The sequence below is a fragment of the Mustela erminea genome, chromosome 4 (assembly GCF_009829155.1).
Source record: "Mustela erminea isolate mMusErm1 chromosome 4, mMusErm1.Pri, whole genome shotgun sequence".
NCBI lineage: Eukaryota > Metazoa > Chordata > Mammalia > Carnivora > Mustelidae > Mustela > Mustela erminea.
The window spans coordinates 127617350-127639425 of NC_045617.1; the positions used below are offsets into that span (position 1 = coordinate 127617350).

Genomic DNA, 22076 nt, shown 5'->3' on the forward strand with positions numbered 1-22076 from the left:
GGCATCACAGTTAATCTAGTTGAACAAGACAAAACACCCTCCCCCCACCCAAAAAAAAACAATCCATAAGGCAGTTTTGGACTATGTAGTAAGCTTTTCCTCTCTGCTGGAATTCTGCAGCCTACTCTGACAAGGTGGTGCCGCACGACCCCTTCTCTGTCCCAGTGAGACAGACATCTCCTCTGGCAGAGGCAAGTCCAATTCATGTTCAGAGCTTCAAGACAGCACGCTGTCTGCCTTCCATAAATGTCTCCTGGGAGGAGGGACACCATGGTTCCCCTTGCTGGCAAGAATCTATGCTCTTAATTTGACCTTGAGTAAAAAAAGACTTGAGACGGTCACAGAACCTTCAGCCGTAGCACCTGAGCACCAGCCTGTACAGACCCAGAAAGTGAATTCCTATCATCAATGTCCTCCACTCTAGAACCTACGCTGAGTTTGATACATTTCCCCCCTATGGGGCACGTCGGTTTGTTTGCTAGTTATCTTCTATAACATGCAGTATTCCCAAAAGCTTGCTTTAAAAAAATAGAAGAAGTAGAGTTAAAATGACTTTCTAAAAAAGAAGAGAGACCCTTGGGAGAGAATACGTTTTATGCCTGTTTTCAGAGACTGAGGATGGTGACTGCAGCCGATGGGCTGCTGTTGTCTCGTACAAAAGGCCGTACGGAGGGGAGCAGGTTGGAGGGGAACACAGACACATTACACTTGGCCATATGGACAGAATCAGCCCTAACAAGGGCAGGCCCCACGCCCGCCGATCTCCACACCACTCTACTGCATGGAAAGAATACCACCGTCATCAGAACTTTCACTGCTACTTGGCCACAAACACACAGATGACCATCACGGCGCTGGGCAAGTGGGAGAGAAAGCCGGCCTCGCTGCCTATCGCTTATAAAGGACGTTTTGCCATTTAATTAAGAAAACAGGATGAAGCAGCCCTCTCCCAGCCATTTACTGCGACACGGTTCCTTTCCTTTCGATGAGCACAGGCTGGGTTCACTTAAACAATCACTTCCTAGTGGGATGCGAGTATTCGCTCCAGATCTGGCATTTCGGCTCTTAAAAATAACGGGTCAGGGTCTTTACAGAAAAGACCAACCAGCGCAGGTGCTAGCTTCCACTTGGTAGGCACAACCGGTAGAGTCGCCACGGAAACCAGCAATGGGGCTCAAGCCAGGATGAGTTTGCCGCTTGGGGCTCAGGCTGGTCTCAGAAGAGGAAATGCAGCCCTGGGCCACCCAGGTAAGCTTTAAACAGAGCCAGAGGGATGCCGTTCAAACAGCACGAGGGCTTCACGTCAGCGGGCTGGCAGGTGTAGCGGGCACGGCTCGCAGCCAGGATTTGCCCTTCCCCGCCTCTCTCTCTGATTCTGTGGAAGTGTGAGACCATCCACAACTACCACAGCTTTACTACAGACCCCCTTCAGGACGTCTCATCCCACACACTAGTCTACACTTCGTATTGTCACACGCAGGATCCCAAGGCAACTTCTCCAGCGAGGGTGTGGGTTTGTGGAGGCCAAAGGAAAGTCATCCCTTGATGAGCAAATGATTCCGCTGTCTGACTTCTGACCACGCCCCCCATGACATATGTCAGCGTTCCTGTCGACATGACAGTGATTAACTGTCATAGTTTCTCTCCCGCAGGGTTCTCGTGTCCCTCTCCCACAGGTGGGCGGAGGGCTTCTCTAATTCCTCGTGAGGTGCTGAAGTTTCTGTGTCACCTGAGAGCTTCTTAGAGATGCAGGATCTCAGGCTCCACTCGGACCTCCAGAATCAGCTTCTGCATTTTTGCAAGATCCCCAGGTGACTCATTGCAAGGCATAGGCTCACAGTACTTCCCCCAGTGGTTACCCCCACCCATAGTGCGAGAAACGTTTTTGCCTCCCAGATACAATATCTGAGAACTGAGTACGTAACATCATTTCTAGAGCTCTCCACTCCTGCTTTTGCAAGGAATGTTAGCGGAGATTTTACTTTATTTCGCCAGGTAGAAAATTGGATGAGCACTCTACCGATCTTAGCATTACTCTAATATCTCAGCATTCCTGCTGGGGCGATGGAAAACACAGGGATCTGATGGAAGGACACAGGTATGACACTTGCATGTAATGACCTTTCTGCCTGGACTCACCAGAAATCCCTTCCAACTGCCCCAAATCCACTATGTTCTGAAGGTGGCTATAAAGATGTTAAAAAAAAAAAAAAAGCAATTATCAAAGAACCGCAGGCACTTTAGGCTTGCCATTAATCACATGTTCCTTTTGGATGATGAGAAATCAGTTTTCCTGAAGTGGAAGAGAGGAAGAAATACAGCAGAGCATTAAAGCCTTGAGTCCTGGCATCCGGTAGCGGGGGACAGGGATGGCAGGTAGATGGTTTCTGCCCACAGAGGGCCTGTTCCTGGGCTCTGCGAACAGGAGCACTCGGCGAGGGGTTCACACACCGTGGAGATGTCTACAGCCACGAGGCCAGGGCCACTGGCCTTGGTCTTGAAAGGTAGGAGGGAAGCCTGGGTGGCTCGGAGGATAATGAATAAATGAATAAATGGATGAAGTGGCTGCCTTCGGCTCGGGTCATGATCCCAGGGGCCTGGAATCGAGTCCCGCATCGGGCCCCTTGCTCAGCAGGGAGTCTGCTTCTCCCTCTCCCTGTCACTCCCCTTGCTTGTGCTCTCTCTTCCTCTCTCTGACGAATAAATGAATAAAATCTTGAAAGGCAGGGAAACCTGGCCACAGCAGGGAATGGTGTCCTCAGAGGCACTGCTTCCTCAGGACCTGAGGATCACGGAGAACAGGCCACCCCCAGGCGGGCTTCCACAGCTCTGCACAGCCAGCTGGTCAGTAGGACTGGGGGCTGCCCGGGAGGCATGCTCTGTCCAGCACTTCTCACAGCCACTTTCGTGGGAGGCCCGCCCTAAAGTCATCTCAGCAGGTTTTCACTCACAGGCAGCAACTACTCCCCTTCCTTATGTAAAACAATTAAGTCTCTCTCTCTCACACACACACACACACACACACACACACACACACATCATCATCATCATCATCATCGTCTTAGGTGAGGCATTGTAGATTCAAATGTGACAAGCCTGGATTCTGGTGCCAAACAGCCTGTGGTTGACTCTGTCCCCAGCACTTACAAGCTTGTTTTGGTCATCTGTGAGTTCTGTGTCTCAGTTCCGTCATCTGTAAAATGGGCTATTGTGAGCATTAAATAAGCACAGAGTGGCTGCATATAGAAAATGTGATATGTTGGCTTTTTGAAGTAATAATATGGACTATTATCATATATAATGATACAATTATTGCCAAGTCACTCTTTGGTCTCATTTGACCTCCTTATTATTCATCTGATCTGGTAAATTTCAGAGTAGGACTGAAAGAGTGTGCGCTGGCTCAGCCTGCATAGCATGTGACCCTTCATCTCTGGGTTGTGAGTTTGAACTCCACATTGGGTGTAGAGATTCCTTTAAAAAATATATAAATGAGGGCTGCCTGGGTGCCTCAGTGGGTTAAGCCTCTGCCTGTGGCTCAGGTCATGATCTCAGGGTCCTGGCATTGAGCCCCGCTTCGGGCTCTCTGCTCAGTGGGGAGCCTGCTTCCCCTCTCTCTCTTCCGGCCACTCAGCCTACTTGTGATCTCTCTTTCTCTCTGTCAAATAAATAAATAAATAAAATCTTTAAAAAAATATATATATAAATGAGAAAAAATATATATAAATGAATGAATGAATGGATTCAGGGTAGAAATGAGTTTTGTTCGAAAAGTCTGAACAAGAGAACCTATAATGACACTCTACACTCTTTCTTCACCATATATTTTCTTTCTCGGAGATTCTCTCAGGCCTAGCAACAATCCATCAATTAAAAAAACAGAACCAAGGGAATCCAAGAAAACCACATCAGAAATCCCTACTCTTAAATGATTTTTCCCTTAATGCCCCAATGGAGAAGGCTGAAAAGCTACTCTTCCCAGCTTGATAGACGTGGACGGTAAGCAGAGGAATTGCAGAACGTTACGAGTCAAGCAGGGAATGATGCCTTGGCAGAGGCAATGGGCCTGCAGAAGGGGGTGGGGACCAGGTACACGGGCAGCCCGACGCCCCTCTGCGATGTCTGTTGGAAACCTGGTGTTGGGGCGGGAGATCTTTTCAGGGGCTGTAACTCCGGAGAGATTAGTTTTTCAGAAGCTTTTGGATCCTTAGAAATTTCCTGGAGGACAAGAAGCATGCTGGCCGGTCGAGCCATTCCAGGTGATGGAGGACAAAGACCCAAGGGGAACTGGGTCATCACAGCGTGGGGCACATTAACCAGCCCACAGCTGCTCCACAGAAGGAGGGTGTGTGGGTCACCGTGATGGGTCAACTAGGTTCTAGGCTAGATTCTCAGGGAGTCAATCAACAGTAATCTAGGTGTTGCTATTAAAGCCCACAATCAGTTGACTTGAAGTAAGGGCGATTATCCTAGATGATCTTGGCGAGCCTGACTCAATCAGTAGCAAGGCCTTACAAAACAAAGCTGAGGCCTCCCTGAGGAAAAAAGAGAACATCCCGACTGTGGATGGTAGCTTCACCCTGTGCCCGAGTGCCGGCCCGTCCTTCCTGTCAGCCTGCCCTGCGTTTCCAGTCTGCGTAACCTGCTCCCGAGACTGTGTAAGCCTATTCCTTGAGGAACATCTCTTCCTGTGTATCTCCTCTGCTTCTGTTCCTCTAGGTGAGCCTAGATATAGAGGTCGGACTTCTTTGCTCACATGAGGTCCCGTCTCTGAAGCTGCAGCCCCAGCCGGCCACCTGGCCTTCCCACAGCACCGCCAGTATGGACGGACATCCCGTACCCTGTCTCCCCTTCCAGGCCAGACTGAACCTGCCTCCCCAGCCTCATCTGAACCGAAGCCTGTGAAGGTGGCATCATCATTCTACTCTCCTGGGTAAGCACATTGATGGCCCTTAGATGGGTTCCCCAGACTGGATGACAAAGTGGCACTGGGGACAGGCCAGGGCACGCAGTGTGAGCACCCTCCATCAGAGACAAGCCAGGCAGAGGAAAGTTTTAGAGTTGGGGGTGGGGGCAAGACCTAAGAATTAACCCTCAGAGTTCATTTCATTAATTCTGCACTCAGAAGGAAACACCACGAAGGCTTTTATCTTCGTTTCAGGAGCAAGAGGCCAGGGAGAAGATGCTTTGTCCTGCTGACCGCCTCCCCACCAGGGAGTTGAGGGTCAGTCTGCAGAGGGAACAAACATCTCGCTAAGGGCCCATCCAGCTTGGACTTTCCACAAACCCACAGGAGGAATGAAGAGCCTTTACATGCAGGTGCATCAAACTTTAAACACTGCCACTCAGAGTGATGGCATCAGAGCATAAGTAGCTGAAACCAGCCATGGGGTCTGAATGGTTTATAAGGGTGCAGGGCCTCAAGGGTGGGTCCAGGTGGCTCCAACCCTTGAATCCAGCTCCCCTGGGACCTCTGAACTGGGAGCTCCCCAGTGCAGCTGCTACGAACCCCACAGGCTGGTTCCAGGATGCCTCTGGGGGAACCTGGCTGATCAGGAGACACTACAGGCAGAGCCTAGATGTCAGGTGACAGCTACAAAGTGAAGTTCTTCTAGAAAACACCCCAAATGTCCATCAAGAGGTTCAACATATACAATTGCCTCCTTTGGTGGAAACGTTCTGCCTTCTCATTCAGGCATAAATGTGTCATCACATTCAGCCTGATGGGATTTAAAAGCCGACAGTTTAGGGGACCTGGGTGGCTCCGTTGGTTAAGCCACTGCCTTCAGCTCAGGTCATGATCCCGGACTGCTGAGATCGAGTCCTGCCTTTGGCTCCCAGCTGGGCAGGGAATCCGCTTCTCTCTCTGACCTTCTCCCCTTTCATGCTCTCTCTCACATAAATAAATAAATAAATAAAATCTAAAAAAATAATAAAAAAAAAAAGCCTACAGGTTAGCTGGTATGCAACACCAAATAATAACTTTAGAAACTGCTGATACAGTTTACTTAGAAACAAAACACCCTGTTCAGGTCGAGCAGAGTCTCCGAGGATCTGCGCACTCAGTACTGGGTAAGGCAGTCAGCAGGACAAAGACCTGACCTCCTGCTCAGGCCCCCTCGGGGGTGTGCGGCGCTGTTGGACCAGAGGCGCTCAGTGTGTTGAGAAGATTCCAGGCAAGGAGCGCTGTTGAGAAGATTCCAGGCAAGAAGCGCTCGGTGAGAGACAAAGCTATGTGCTGGCCTCAGACAAGCTCACCCGTGCGCTGGCGTCTGAGGGATCTGCCGGCAGGAAACAGTCTCCTCCCACCTCGCAGCTCCCCCAGCACACTTACCTCACTGTGCACTGGATTTGGGAATTATGATTGTTTAAGAAAAAAAAAAAAACCCACTTTGGGACCAGGCTTAAAAAGACATGTCCCATCCTTCTAGAATATGTAAGTGAATAAAACACAGCCGTATTCTTTCTTACAATATGTTTCAAAAACTGTCTGCTGTTGAAATCTGTATTTTCTTGGGATTGCTAAATGCTCCCAGCTCTTCTGATGTGAGCCTACAGGATTTTTCTGGATCCGAGCTGGCCAGTAGGGAAGGGACATATGGAGTCTGCTGACCGCACTGACACCAGAGAACGAGGAAGTGCGCCCTGCCCGGGGAGCTCCGTTGAGGCCCAGGGATGGGGGACAGTGCGGTGCAATTCCTCCCCTGCCTCTTTCAGGCCGGGTGAAGCTACTCACCCTCTTTATGCTCCTGTCCTGTCCTCTGTGAAGGACACAGTAACTGTGCCCACACAGCATATCTAGCTGCTGTGGAAGGCTTCCCACTTGCTGTTGTCCTTACAGACCTCAGGCCATTTCCGCAAGGCTCTCCGTGGGCACGTGTCACCAAGACACTAACTCCAGTGAATTCAGTTCTTCCACAAGGGACCTAAACTACCCTGTGCTTTAGGCAAAACTTGGTCAGAATGGACCCAAACCATGTGGTATGACGTACAAGCCCCGTAGGATAGGATTCTTATTTCTCAACAGCCTCTGCAAGCCAGGGGAAGCTGACAAGGCTACCTGGGAAGAAGAGTCTCTTGTGGGAAGGGCCTTCACCCAGCCGAGGCTGTGAGACGTCAGCTGTCCCTCTCGTCCTGCCTCTCAGGTCCCCCTTGCAGAGCTTCATGGTAGCCATGAAGCCCATGCCCAGGCCTGCCTCTTCCTCTCTCACTAGTTCATACAGTAGATTCTAAGGAAGAAAGCAGAGAGGCCTGAAGTGAGGAGAAATAGGCCTGTAAGTGTATAAAAGCACATACTCCAGGGCACCTGGGTGGCTCAGTGGGTTAAGTGTCTGCCTTCAGCTCAGGTCATGATCCCAGGGTCCTGGGATGGAGCCCCTCGTGGGCTCCCTGCCCAACAGGAAGCCCAGTTCTCCCTCTCCCTCTGCCTCTTCTCCCTACTAATGCTCGTCTGCTCTCTCAGATAAATAAAACCTTTAAATTAAAATAAAAGCACATGCTCCTTCTAACAGTTTGGCACACTTCGATTGTACCCCCTACTCCACGGGAGCAGCCGGCCCTCACAGCTTCCCGGCTGCATGGTCCTGGGTCACCCTGACTGGACCCAGGACATCTGTCCACACAGGGTGAGTCGTCACGGCGCTGGGCAGAGAGAGGCAAGACCCACTCAGGAAAGGACAGCGTCTCCCCAACACTGTGTTTAAGCACCAAAATTAAATGTGATTCCTGGGATGCCTGGGAAATGAGACCGCGAGCAACACAGGGCTGATGGGCCACCATGCAAGGGGGAAGCCCACGGAGAGGCCGGCGGGGCCCCATGCAAGAACGCAAGCCATTCACAGAGGCCACCTGCCCAAAGTCTCGGTCCTTACACAGGGAGCCCACTCTCCCATCCTCTGGCAGCCCTCCTCTCTTACCAGTCCAACAGCTCAACAGCGCAAAACCGCCCCTGGGAGGAGCACCTGCTTTCTCCAGGGCGCCCTCCCACCTCCCGTGGGAGCCCGGTGGTGGCAACATCGCCTGCCTCATTCGGGCACAGGCTCCCTCCAGTCTGCCCCGGCTCAGTCTCGTGGTTGCTGCTGCCCACCGGGATGCCACCGGACGCCCCTCCCAGTGGCCCCAGAACCCCTGTGGGTGCCCCCTTACTCCCTTCAGATCCATCAAGGGGCCTCCTGCCTCCCGACACCTGCGAGCCTCTCCCCTCCTCAGGGTACTCGCCCTCCTTCCGGCCAGTCCCCCAGCTGGGCCTGTAAGTGAATGTGCCACTCAATAATTATGGCCCCGGCTGAGACCACAGGGCCCCCAGGATCCTGAAAAACAGCCCTCTGGGCATGTGATTGTGGAATTCCTTATTATAGCAAGAGGGCCCGAAATTGCCAGTCATGTCGACTCAAATAGCATTCAAGGGTATGACTGTGAAAGGTTGCTATTATCAGAACAGCTCTGATTCTTCCCTTCCCCGTGGAAAACTCCCTTTTCCTCCTCATTTAGGACCTGCCAACATAAAGGAACGGTCAGAAGAGTCTGAAAGGCTGTTCCCTCTATTTAGAGAAAGAGAAAATTAGAAAACACAGCCATGGAGATATTTCTTACGAATCACATTCCAGTGTCTTTCAGACACGTGGACATAGGCATTTAAAGCTCAAATGTAGAAATACTGAATTAATGACCAGCTGAGTAACCTATTATAATGTCTCCACTGCTGGCCTGAGTCACCACTCCCACGCACTGTGGGCCAAGCGCTCTGGGAGGCACTTTTCACACATGAAACTCACTTCATCTGCACAGCGACTCTATGATGTAAGGGTTGTTTTTAATACTCATTTTATACAAGAGGACCCTGCAGCTCAGAGTAATTAAGTGACTCGTCCAAGATCACAGAGCTAAGGAAGGAACGAGGTGGGAGTTGAAGCCAGCGCCTCCCCCCACCCCTCCCCTCCCTGCTCCTCCGGCAGGAGCTGTCTTCAAACAGAGCCCTTGGTGGGTACGGACTCTGTTCCTGCCAGAATCTAAGCTCCATGGAGGCCAAGGCTTCTACGCTTTCACTCATCACCCTTTCTCAGAGCCTAGGACAGTGCCTGGCACACAGAAGGGGCTCAGATGTCCCGTCAGATGAAAAGCTGCATAATGCATTCTTCCTGTCTAGATCACTCACTTTACCTATGATCCTCCTTTCTTAGATTCCTACAGTGGGATTGATTGGTGTTACGGCGGCTGAAATCAGTTGGTAAATCTGCAGAAGTTAGTCTTACGTGTGAGCTCATCGTGGTCCACACAGTCACAGGCTGATCAAAATTTGGGGACATGTCAACCATAAAGCCCAGTTACCCAATATGAACCATAAAGTTGTTTCCTTTCCAAAAAATAAATTATTTCTACTAATTTACATTTTAAAAAAATAACATTACAATTCCTCAAAAGGAGGAATGAGGATTTAAATGCTCCGTAATGTTTCTGCTCAGAAACACTGTTTAAAAACCAGCGACTGATGTTCAGTAGGACATGCTTAAGAATTTAAATTAATACTGCTTTTCTTTTTCTTTTCTTTTTTTTTTTTTTTGTCTCCTGGTATTTAATAAGAAGAAAAATCCAAGAAGAGAAATGACTTCAAACGCCCGAACGGCCTCAAGTCCACAGTAATCCTTGCAGTTCAGATCTCCTTTTCAAGCTCAGTGAACGCCCAGAGATGCAGAGGGTGTAGTTTTAGGGTCAAGAACACACTTCAAAAGCTACTGTCCAGGTTTTCCAGTTGCCAGTTCCAAAGTAAACATTCTCAAACTTCATTTTCTCCAGTTCTGTCCATGCTACGGATCGAGATCACACTTACTGATTAATTCTTTTTGCATTATTGGATTATGCACTTGAGCCAAAGGAAGACTCCCAGGCTTTGTGATCTGAAACAGCAGGTGCAGCCACAAAGAACAGTCCTAAATTAGTTCCAGCTCTGACTTCCAGCGGCATGCACTTAGCTCCCCAAATGTCCGAGGGCAGAGATTACCCAACATTTATTTCTCATCATCATCATCGCCTATATTGTCCTTATTTTATGAGATTGGCAAGGGATCAAGAACTTTGGGGCTGGGTTTATGGTAAATAGAATGTATCACAATGTGAGTTCATAGTATCATTACTTGTAACATGTAGCAATAGTGAATGCATTTCACTCTTTGGAATAATTTTCCTAATTCGGGAAGAATTATTAGTAACTTAAGTCTTTCTAAACAGGGCTTTCCTTTTTTCTTATTTTCTCACTTTCCCATCTTCTCTTGTATCTGTACTTTAATTAAAAAAACCCCAACTTTTGCAAGTTTGCATATTTGCGAAGAAGAGAGAAGAGTGTATTCAATCCTCATATACTACCTGCTAGAGCCAACAATGATGAGTGTTTTGCTTCTCCTGGTTCTTCTGCTTCTTTTCTCTCTTTCCTGTAATATTTTAAATCAAATGCTTGAAATACTGTCATTTTACTTCTAAGCATTAATGTATGCATAGCTCTTTATCAAAAGGACATTTTCTTATGTAAAGACAATACGGTCATCACATCTAAAAAAAAACAATAATTCTTTAATATTGTTTCATATCCATCCATATTCAAATTATTCAATTACCTCAAAAAAGTCTCCACCTGGTTGTACTTTTAAAAATAAGGTCTATATGCTGCACATCCTTTAGGTTTCTTTCAAGCTAGAGAAGCCCCTCGCCATCTCCTTCTCCCCCATGACACTGTCCTGGTGAAGAAACCAGAAGGGTTCTGGTCTTATGGGATTACCTTCCCATGGTTCCTTCATAACCTGGACTGGAAAAGCTAGACCTAAGGATCTGGTTGGACTCAAGTCCAATGGTTTAGGGAAGAAGGGTTCATGGGTAGGTCCGCACTTCCTGTCACCTCCCCCATGGGGTGCACCAGCTTCCAACGATGTGAAGATCAATCAACCAGTCCAGTGGGGGCATCTCAGTCTCCTGTTCCGGAATCATCCACTAACATTCCTGCTACTGGTTTTACCATCCTCTGATGATCAAGGCCCATGTCAGTTACTTCATTAGGGGGTACAAAATGGTGATTTGGTTTTCTAATTCCATCATTCATTTTTTCACCTTGAATTATTTGGCAAAGGACTTAGTTAATTCGGAAGAGGCAGCAGTGTATGATCATGATTGCTCCAGGTGACAGACAATTTCACACATCACGTCACCCTCCCATGGCACTCAGAGCAAAGCAAAGCCTTCCGCAATTACTCTAGTAAACCTCGTGTGATCTCCACCCCAGCCGCACGCCTAGACCTCATCATCTGCCACTCACCCCTCTTTCACATCACTCTGGCTCACTGGCCTCACTGCTGCACTTCCTGGCTGTCCCCTGTGCCTGGAACCCCATCCAGTCACATGGCTCTCTCCTCCCTCCCTTCAGGTCTCTGCCCAAGGGTCAGTCCACCAGGGGAGTTCAGTCTAGGCTGGATAGCAATCCTCACCCCATCTCATGCCCCAAGTTCTCCCTGAGGACTCCTCACATGCTCTTCCTAGAACTCTGGTTCTCAAGTGTGGACCCAGACCGGCAAAATAAGCATTGCCTGGGACCATAATGGAAACAGAAATTTTAGGGCCCTTTGCCAGACCCAAATCAAATCAGAATCTGGGGTCGAGTCCGGCAAGCTGTGTTAACCAAGCCTGCAGCAGAGTCTGAGGATTCTTAACTTCCAGAACCGCTGCAGTGCTCTTGACAAATATTTCGGATCATTTCATCATTCCCTATCACCCTCTGAGGGGTATCATTATATTATATGATACCACATCCTATGGTATCATTCCATTTTCAAGGTGACAGAACCTAGGCTTCTGGGCCCCATGCCTGGGGATTTGGACTCAAGGGGATCTGGGGACAGGGTCCCAGAATATGCACTTATAACCAGTTCTCAGATGATGTGGGTTCAGGGACCACACTTGGAAAATCATTGCTCTGAATACGTAGGCAGAGTTTTAGACACCTTAAGCCTGAGATCCATGATCAACGCTCCCTTTGCATCATTAGCATATTAACAATAAAACATAACAAAGCTACTTTTCAGTTCATAACACCTGTTGGCCTATTGGCCTCGGGGTGACTGCATGCTTGCTTTTTTTCTTCCTATCATCAGACATGTGATTTTTCTTCCCCCCACTGAAGAAAATAGTTTCTCCAAGGCCCAAACGGCAAGGCAGGCAGGGGCACGAAAGACCTGGGGTTGCAGAGAAATTCAACTCTCGGTCTATTTCAGATGAAAGGAAACTCAGAGAACACCCACCGGTGTCGGCAGAGTCAAATGCCAGGAAGATAAGAAACGGGTGAAACTGAACTGGCCCGAGGGGCGGGGCCTGTGACAAATCAGCAGGTGCTTGCCCAGTTTAAAGGCCTTTAAGTTCAATTAGAAAATACAACACTGTCTGGGTCACACAAAACATGTGTAGGGTCAGGGTCTGGCCACACACTTGCCCGCCTGCAGCCACTGAACCTCACCCAACCTGTTTATTTTGTTCAAGGGGAAAGTAAGGTCATAGAGCGAGTTGGTAGCAGCAGAAGAAAGCACGAATTCCAAGCCTAGGGGTCCCTGGGCTTTACAACATGACCTCCGGAGAATATGGGTCACTTGAATTGCTCCTGGTTTATTTTTAAATGGAGATGACAATAAAAACAAAAACCAAACCTGAAGTGACATATGTCAGTTAAAATTAGCTCTCTCCTCTGCCACCAAATTGGAAAAACCCTTTGTGCCATATTCAAACTAACAGCATCTCCCAACTAAACAAAGGGTCAGATCAGGCCAACAACTGCGAAGGGATTTTCAAGAAATAGATCTCTGGTGAGGGGATATACTGGCCAGAAGGAATCTAAGTGATTTTCCTCCCACCCTAGTTGTAGTGGAGTGAGCAGGAGATTCTGAGATGGTTTAAGATCCAGCGCCATCTTGCCCCGCGGCCATCTTGTTTCTGACAAGAGTTTGTTCTACTTGGTGCTTGACCTTAGATTTCCTGTCCATGGGGTGAGGGTGGGGAGATGAGGAATATGACATACAGAACACTAGTTCTCAGCCAAGTCCTGCCCTGGAAATTGGGAGACAATGCCTCCTCTGTGGCAAAGCCTCTCGTCCCAAGAGGGAACAAAGCCTCAGAGGGCGCTGCTCTCAAGTCCCATCTAGGGAACTCCCAAGGTCACCCTGCGTTCACCACACCCATGCCCTGTATTGTGCACAGCGTGGACTCAGTATAGCTGCTGAGTAACACATTCACAAGCGTCAAGTAACAGAACACTCCTCGGCTTAAGTCCCCCACATGTTTGCCAAACTTGAGTTCACGCCATCGGGCCAAGCCCTACTGTGACCCCACAGACAGCAGCATGCCCTTGAGGCAGCCCTTCAGCCTCTTAAACCCGTTTGAGTGTCTTGCCTTTACAATGCAGAGTGTGACTTTCTCTGCCAGAAGTCAGGTGATTGTCTCTCCTGGGGGCTCCATCCGTCTGTCCCTCCAGACACAGTATGTAGAGTTTATAATGTAGCAGATGCAAATCCGGACCCTGGGGGAGCACCACAGTCAAGTATTGCTCTGCTGAATCCTACAGGTGGCTGCTGGAAGCCACGGAAAGCGCACACACTGAGATGTGCGTGTCCCCCAGCCCGGCAGTTAGCAGATGTTTCCAGAACGTCTTCCTGATCATCCTCGCCAGGCAGCTGGAGGCAGAAGACAGAGTCTCCATGGCGTGTTTCCTCTTCCGCCCGTGACATCTCTTATCCAGACTGCTACCATAGCTTTGCAAGAAGGTTTTCCCCTTAAGTCCCCTGACACCACTGATAGACTACTGACCCTAACGCACAGCTCTGTTATGTTTCACTATTGCCAAAAATGCCAAGTCACGTCCAAATTCCGAGCATGCTGACAGTTCTCTCTGATTTTACCTTCCTGGCCACTTTGGGCTCTCCTCACATAACTCAATGTGCAGCGCCCAGGAGACCACTCCAAGAGTTGCACTGTGCCTCCCTGCCTCGCTCCGCCTCGCCCCACCCCGCCCCTCTGCCTCTGTCTGCTCAAATCCCTCCCATCCATTAAGGCCCAGCTGTCCCTGCACCTTCCTTTGTCAGCTCCCAGACAGCCCAGCCAGATGCAACCTCCTCCTTCGGGATCCCTGGACGCTCGGCAAGTGCATTCTGGAACCTCTTACTCCGCCTTCCCCCGCTACAACCCTGAGCTCTCTGAGAATGAAAACCAGACTTGCTCCTCTCTGCGTCCTTCTTAATGTCTAGCATTGTGCTCAGCACCTACCAGATGCTCCACGAATGTGAGCTGAATTCAAACAACAGAAATGAAGAGAGGCACAGTTTTCCACGGGAGCCAGAGAATCCGGTTAATTAAGAAAGGACAGGAGGTTTTATGCAGCACAGTGACGTGAGGGCATGAGGATCTGTCATGAATGGAGCCTCTGAGGGCTCTCTGCACCAAACGCTAACACAACGAGCTCCTCAAAGCCACTCGACAGCATCAAAGCTTGTAGGCCCATTTGTTAGAGAAGCTCTCCACCCACCCCTGCTCCCGCTGTGGCTCCCAGTGGGCATCTGCTGCCTAAGGGAGAGCTGCTGTGGTGGTGGGGGGGATGGCATTTACCATTTGCAGAGGGCTTGTGTGTGCCTGTCATTGTGCATGGCGTCTTTTATTTCTCTTCTTCTTCTTTGAGTTTGTATTTATTTTACTTGAGGGAGAGAGAGAGGGAGAGAACACAAGCAGGGGCAACAAAGGGAGAGGGAAGCAGGCTCCCCACTGCGCAGGGAGCCCAAGCAGGGCTCGGTCCCAGGACCCTGAGATCACGAACGGAGCTGAAGGCAGACGCTTAACTGACTGAGCCACCCAGGCGCCCTCTTCTTTTCTTCTTATTCTTGCAGGGAAACTATTGGGTCTGTGTTGCACAGATGGTATGAACAGCCTTGGACAGGCTCAGTAATGTACCCAGGTTCACTCACAGCAGGGTGGGGTTTTCAAACACATCTTGTGTGCATGGCATCTGCATGACCCCGTCTCAGGTAGGTGTTAATGTTCGTGGGTGAGGCTCAGTAGAGTGACCGCTCACACACCTACGGCTGGTAAAGGGAAGAGGCAGATTTGAAGCCCAGGTGTCTGTGCGGCCCGGCTGGGGAGGTACAGGAGGGTCCGGATTCCCTGCATACTGATGTGCACAGGGTCTACAAAGGGTGTAGACAGCCAGTGTGGGAGACAGGCCCAGCGAGGCCCCCGCCGGCATGGGCTTAGTGCCTGGTAAGTACTCCCTTGGGGTCTAAGTTTTCTCATCTGTAAAAGGAAGGCTGGAGATGCGACCATGCACACCAGGACGTGCCACATTGGTGGTAGGAATGTAGGGAGCTGAAAGCAGCTGAGACACCGTGGATATAGGAAAAGTCTCTCTGCCCTCCTTTCTGCCTAAAGGACAGGCAATACATTTTCCTTTGTGAAGGTGTCCCCTTTCCCTCTCTTGTCCCAGGAAGAGGAAACGAGACGACTCTTGTGGCTGGAGATGGCACCAACCTGAGTCCTCATCACCCAGCTCTCTGAAAGAGCCTGATCTCCCATTACAACCCACATGGAATGACATCTCCACAATCTACTAACCCTAGGAGTCTGACCCCTTTGCCTCCTGCAGGCAATCTCTCCATAGAGTATCACTCTTTGTTATAATTATATATAAGCTCTCAGAGCTAACAGAGAAGGCTAACCCTTCTTTGGGTTCTTGCTTTTGTTTCTGTGAGACTTGTGTACACGTGAAACTTAAAATGTTAACATCAAATAAAATCTGCATGCCTTTTGTGAATTTAACTTACATGGCCCCAGATACTGAACCTAAGAGGGTAGAGGAAAAAGATCTTTCCTCCCCTATAGTTACATCACATGTTATAATTATGTGATAATTTTTGGTAGTTATTATCAAAAAAGAACAATGCTGTTCGAGAAAGAAAAGTCTGTGCAAACTTACGAGTGCTCAGTTATGCAAGAAGATGTAGATCTTTGGATTTGTTCCTTTTGTCTGAGAATGTTGGCTCTTCCCAGCCCAGAAAACTGTTCCATCAAGAATGCTGAGATGGAGAATAAGAAGCAAGAGAGATACCAAGGAAGGGGCTTTGGGAGGAGGTCTGGGGGGTGGTCCAAGAGGGCTTAATAGAGGACATGAATCCCTAAGCTGAAATCTAAGAGATGTGGTGGTGGTGTCACATGGTGGGCTGGGGAGAGGACACGGAATCGTAGGATCAAAGGAAAGGGCAGCCATTCTCAGCAGAAAGGACAGCTTTGTGGTTCATCATCCCACCACAGTTAAAATCCGCGCTGGCTTCCCGCGGCCAATCAGAGTTTCTGCATCCCTTAAAACTCCCCACCAATTCTGATTAAAAATAAAACCAGTATGCTTCCCCCTCCCTCCCCACCCTCTCCCCAATCCAATAACCCGGCCCTATGCGCACAGGCCTTTGATGGAAACAGATGATGATCTGTCTTCAAAGAATGTGCCAAGCTTCGCTGTGAAGCCTTCTGTTTCTTGCCCACTCCCCAGGTGCACCCCAGTTCCCGGCCCTGGCCCCATCCCTCCCAGGGTCAGAGCCTCAGCTTGCTTGCTTGCTTGCTTGCTTTCTTTCTTTCTTTCTTTCTTTCTTTCTTTCTTTTTTTTTTTTTTAATGATTATTTATTTGACAGAGAGAGAGATCACAAGTAGGCAGAGAGGCAGGCAGAGAGAGAGTAGGAAGCAGGCTCCCTGCTGAGCAGAGAGCCTGATGCAGGGCTCCATCCCAGGACCCTGAGATCATGACCTGAGCAGAAGGCAGCGGCTTAACCCACTGAGCCACCCAGGCGCCCCAAGAGCCTCAGCTTTCCAACTCATTCTGCCTCAGAGTGGCTGCCCACCGGCCAGGCTCCCGGTGCAGAAATATGGGATTAAACATGACTGTATCCACAAGAATCCACCTTCCTTCTCCTGCTTTCCCACAGGCTCTCCTACAAAAACAGTTTCATTAAGCAAGGTGCTTAACATTCACGTGTCTCTCTTACGAAAGGATCAGGAGTACCATCTGCGGGAACCGGAGCAAGAATGAAAGAAAATGATGATAACGCTGCACCACGCCTGGGATGTCTGCTCTGCTATCTCGAAACAGCCCGTCAGTGTAATTCAGGGACACAGTCCAACTGTCGGCCGGCGAGGGGGCCCGTTCACCACGGTACCAGAGGCTGTGACCAAAATGCCCCTTTAGTTCCAGGTAACCCTGATATAAAAGAACTTTTGTAGGCGTTTCTAACTCTTGCACAACTTGGGGACGTTTTGCATAAGAATGGCAACTTCCAAAACGACTGGATTTCTAACCACAGTGGAAAGGCTTTGCTGAATGATCTACTGTGTAATGGGGGGGGGGGGGCAGGGGGATAAAAAGATTTCTAAGGTCCCTTGTGAAAAAGGATGAGATAAGAGTCATAGCAAATTTACAGAGCAACAGAGCGATTCTTACGGAAGACAGAGGCGGCTGATGGGGAAAGCACAGCCCCAGAACGTGCAGAAGATGGCCGAGCAGGGAGAGCTCCTTCAGGTGTCCATGGACTGAGGGAGAGCCATCCGGAGAGGACACATTCACACTTGGAGAACGGAAGGAATGCAGGCCTAGAGTACTTATGTCTGAGAGAATAGTGTTTTCACAGTGCATTCCTTCTCTAGGAAAGAAGCAGAGGGGTCAGGAGCCCCCCAGTTTACGTTCCATGTGCCCATGGTCATTAACGTCACATTTTACACACAGCGATGCCTTCCCATCATTTTATACTGTCAAAAATGGCCCGCTGGGAAGTCAGGGATTATATCACTCCTTCGAGTTCCTGGTTCTGAGGGAAGAATGTTCAGAGCACATAGGACTCGGAAAAGAGAAGTCCTCCCCAGGCTGGCCCGTTCACAGACGCCCTCACGACGCGCGGTGGGAAGAGCGTCTCAGAACGCATTCCCTCATGCCAAGTTGAGAGGAAAAGAGTAAATCCGAAGGATTTAAAGTTTAGAAGAGTTATGCCACAGTGGTGTGTTGTTTCTGTTGTTCACAAGATTTTATTCCCAAAGCCCGCCTTTTCTAGGGTGCAGGGGGCAGGTGCCAGGGGAAGTCCTGAGGGCACGTGAAGCGCAGGTTTAGCGAGACAGCCGTCAGACCTCACTGGCAAACTTCTAAGTGCGTTGGTTTTGTTCTCTCTCCCTATCTCTTTGGTCCAGAACATAAAAACACCGAAAAAGCCATTCCATGCCTGCACTTTGGATGGGATGTCGCAGTCACTGGTTAATCATTTCAGATGTAAAGGCTGTCACACAAAATAACCCCAGACGTCTGGGGGTAAACAGGCAGCCAGCCCTTTGCATTCACGCTGGGCTGCCTTGACGAAGCTGACAGAAGAGAAGGAGGCAAAAAGCGGAACCCAAATGAACAATTCATTTATCATCTATGTGTGCGACCAGAGCTTCCCTGCGGCCTCAGGAGTGGGACAGAGGGCGCCAAGCACAAACGGGGGAGGATCCTCCCAGCCCGGGCCCATGTGTGGCTTGGGAAAAACCGCATTGAAATTGGAGTGATGTGGTTTATGCAAAATAAATAATCCATGTAAAGTCTTTAAAGAGAAAAAAAAAGTTAAAAAAATTTTTTGTTGTTGTTGTTTTTTGTTTTTTAAGCCATGTAACCAATCTCCATGCATGTATGTCATTTCATAAACAACTCCTAGGGCCCAGGGGATGAAACGGATTTGGATTTGTGGAGAGAGGAAGCAATCTGCCTAGCAGAGTTAGGAAGATAATCTAAGTTTTATAACTCCTACGCTAGCCTTTTATTCCTCTAGGTAAATAGTATTGGTTTAAATTCCAGGTGTGCCTGAGTGAAAACTTATTTTTAGTCACTGTTTTAAGTTGGATTTTGACCTCAGTCTGTGCTTCCTGATTAAGTTCTTCTTTCCAGCTTCTCTCTGATCTCAGGGGGAAGACCCTGTGGGCACAGTGTCCCCTGTGAGAGCCAAAACTACCTCCTCCAGCAACAAGGACAATACGGAGCCAGCGGGATCCCCACAAGTGACCATAAGACAGTAATGACCTGATCTTCACTGTCTACCAGCAGGTCCCCACTGACCTCTGTCCCTCATTCTCCTTACACAACCTGGAAGGGGGTACCTGGGGGGCTCAGCGGGTTAAGCATCTGCCTTCGAGTCAGGTCATGACCTCAGGGTCCTGGGATGGAGCCCCACATAGCGATCTCTGCTCAGCAGGGAGTCTGCTTCTCTCTCTCTCATAAATAAACTCCTTTCTTGCTTCACCACCCCTAGTCTCTCTGCCTGTGGACTTTGCCAATGGCGAGTGGCTGGACCTGGTCTGTTTGGGACCCTGGAGCCAGGTGGTCCTGCACCCCTCTGCCCCGGCTATAGTGGAACCCTGAATTTCAACTCAAACCCATTACAGCTTAGTGTTTTAAGGATATATGCCTCCTTAACATAATTCAACCCTTTCACAAAGTCTTTGTGTAGTGTTAAAAAGAAAATCATAGGCCCAAAATGGAGTCACTTTTGCCAGACCAAGTCACCAAACTGGGGCTTAATACCTGATCTGCGTGCCCTTTCAGCCTTCCCCAGGAAGCCTTCTCCACCAGTCAGTCAGGAATTTTCTGGTCAACACCCCAGAGGAAGATGAAGTAATCTTCTAGTAAGACCCCCTGCTGTTCCCCCCAAAGGAAGGTGACCTTGCCTGAAACAAGCCTTCATTTGTTTTGCTAATCACCTCCCTGTCCTGCCTGCCTCCCTCTAAACCCCTCCGTTTTGTACACCTCCTAGGAGCTCCCCCTACTTGCTAGATGTAATGCTGCCTGCATCACGAATCAATTAATAAGGCCAGTAAGATCTTTAAAATTTATACAGTTGAACTGTTGTTCTTTAACAGCAACCAGCAAATTGAGATAAAGCAGAACTAAAAAGAATATCTCATTTCACTTAGGCAACCAAATACTAAACTTAAGATTGAAATGCAGACTGAAGGACAGCCCAGACACCATGCCTGTGAGCCTCCCTGGGCCATCCCCTATGCTTTCTGAGCCTTCCCCCACACAGAGGTCCCTGAGAGCAGTGCTTCTCAAAGCGTGGTTGGTTCCCTTAAGCCTCTGTATCAGACTCCCCTGGGGCCCTCTGCCCAGATCTACAGAACCAGCACACTTTCAGGGTGGAGACCCAGAGGCCAGAGTTGAACAAGGGGGACTAAGAAGTTCTGATGTACATTAAAGCTTGAGAACTTTTGTCATCAAGTGCCAGCAAAATTGCTGGATTTTCTATTTACCTCAAACCACCATTGTACAAGGAATGCTATCTGTCACCTGTTAATGTTGGGGAGGAAAATTTTTTCCATATCCTCTTAGATTTAATTTAATTTGCAGACCCCAACCTAGACTGACAATAGACAGATTAGCAAGAGAAAAGACAGAGCTTATTGGTGAAGGTGTGTATGCAAGGACTCATAAAGAAGGCGCTCACGGAAGTGGTTAGAATTTAGGGATTCCATAGCATCTTAACACGGGAAGGGAGTTAGGATTTTAAGGAATGACGAACGGTGGGAAATGACTGCAAAATAGATGAATGAAAGTACTGGAAGGCAAGGTTTGTTTTAATCAAGTCTGTTTGAGCAATTTATCATCCGGGGTGACAGGACACACTCTTTCCCTCTGTTACTAGAAACTTAAAGGAGGATTTATGAGTTTTTCAGGAAGGATCTGCTTTTAGGCCGTCTGGGAGTACAGAGAAGACCCCTTCCTGCATCTGTACATTCTCAAACGCCTTCATCACAAAATAATCCTTCTGGACCCTTCAATAGCAAACAACTGTCATCGACATCACTGCATTTATTGCTAACTACATTCTTGTCAAGTAAACAAGAGTTATTCCCATTTTACAGGGTACCCCCAAGAGGCCAGCCATCAAATAGGCTTCAGGCATATGGTTTATGATATCCAGGACTTGAATTCAGACCTTTCTGTTTTAAACACCATATTTATCCTTTAAGAACAAAGCAAACAACCCCACCCTCTGAACACGCTAGCATCCTTTTAGTCATCTCTTTTCAATAAGACTAGCACAATTTATCGCCACGACTGTTAACGAGAACAGCCCTTAATAAACTATGCTTATCAGCGAAGGCTCTATCCAGTGTTTGCTGAAACATAATTACACACTTGGCAACTAGCCAAATGTCTAAGGACCATAGGTTGCTCTTGAATTGTCCATCTGCTTCCAAACCTAATGACACTGATGGATGACCTCAGGGACTAGGATGTAGTTAAACCTAGTGAAGAGCTAATCATTGTCAAACCCTAGTACCTGCCAGGGAGCAGCTATTACACAGGAAGGGAGGAAGAGGTTCCATTTGGAAAAGGACATGCAGATTTACAAGACGGCATAGGAAGGAAGTTACATTCTATGAATATTAAAGGTATTATTTTTTTCCATAAATTTTAGACATGGTTCGTTAATTCCTGCAGTATTTTAAGAGGTTTTTTTTTTCTGAAGAACGATACACCAATTAGAATACATAGCCCAGTGTCTGATATCATTGAAGGACTATCCTGGTTTCCGCAGTTTCTTTCTTCCAGAATTGTACCTGTCCAATATGGCGACCACATACCGCTATTTAAATTTAAACTTAAATTAATCAAAATTAAATAATGGACACTGGTCACATTCCAAGTGTTCTACTGGAGCACTGAACTAAACTCAGATGTCAAAGTGTCAAAATAAAGACACTTTGCAAACATTCTCAAGAAAATGTAAATACAAAGGAGGTCAAAGCTGAACTCATTTTTTAAAAAAAAATCAGGAAATATTTCAAGTACAGTTGATCCTTGAATAGTGAGGGGTTTAGGAGTACTGACCCCATATTTGAAAAGCTTTTGACTCCCCCTCCGAACTTAACCACCAATGGCTTACTTACTGTTGACTGGTAACATAACACATGTTGTAATTTATATGTTTTATATACTGGTTTCTTACAATAAAGTAAGTGAGAGAAAAAAAATGTTATTAAAGAAATCATAAGGAAGAGA

General features: G+C 48.3%; 1 protein-coding gene across 1 annotated transcript in view; it reads right to left on the reverse strand.

The window, feature by feature from the left end:
- Window positions 1-22076, reverse strand: part of SLC22A23 (solute carrier family 22 member 23) — a 171517-nt gene that overhangs the window by 47400 nt on the left and 102041 nt on the right. The window lies entirely within an intron of this gene.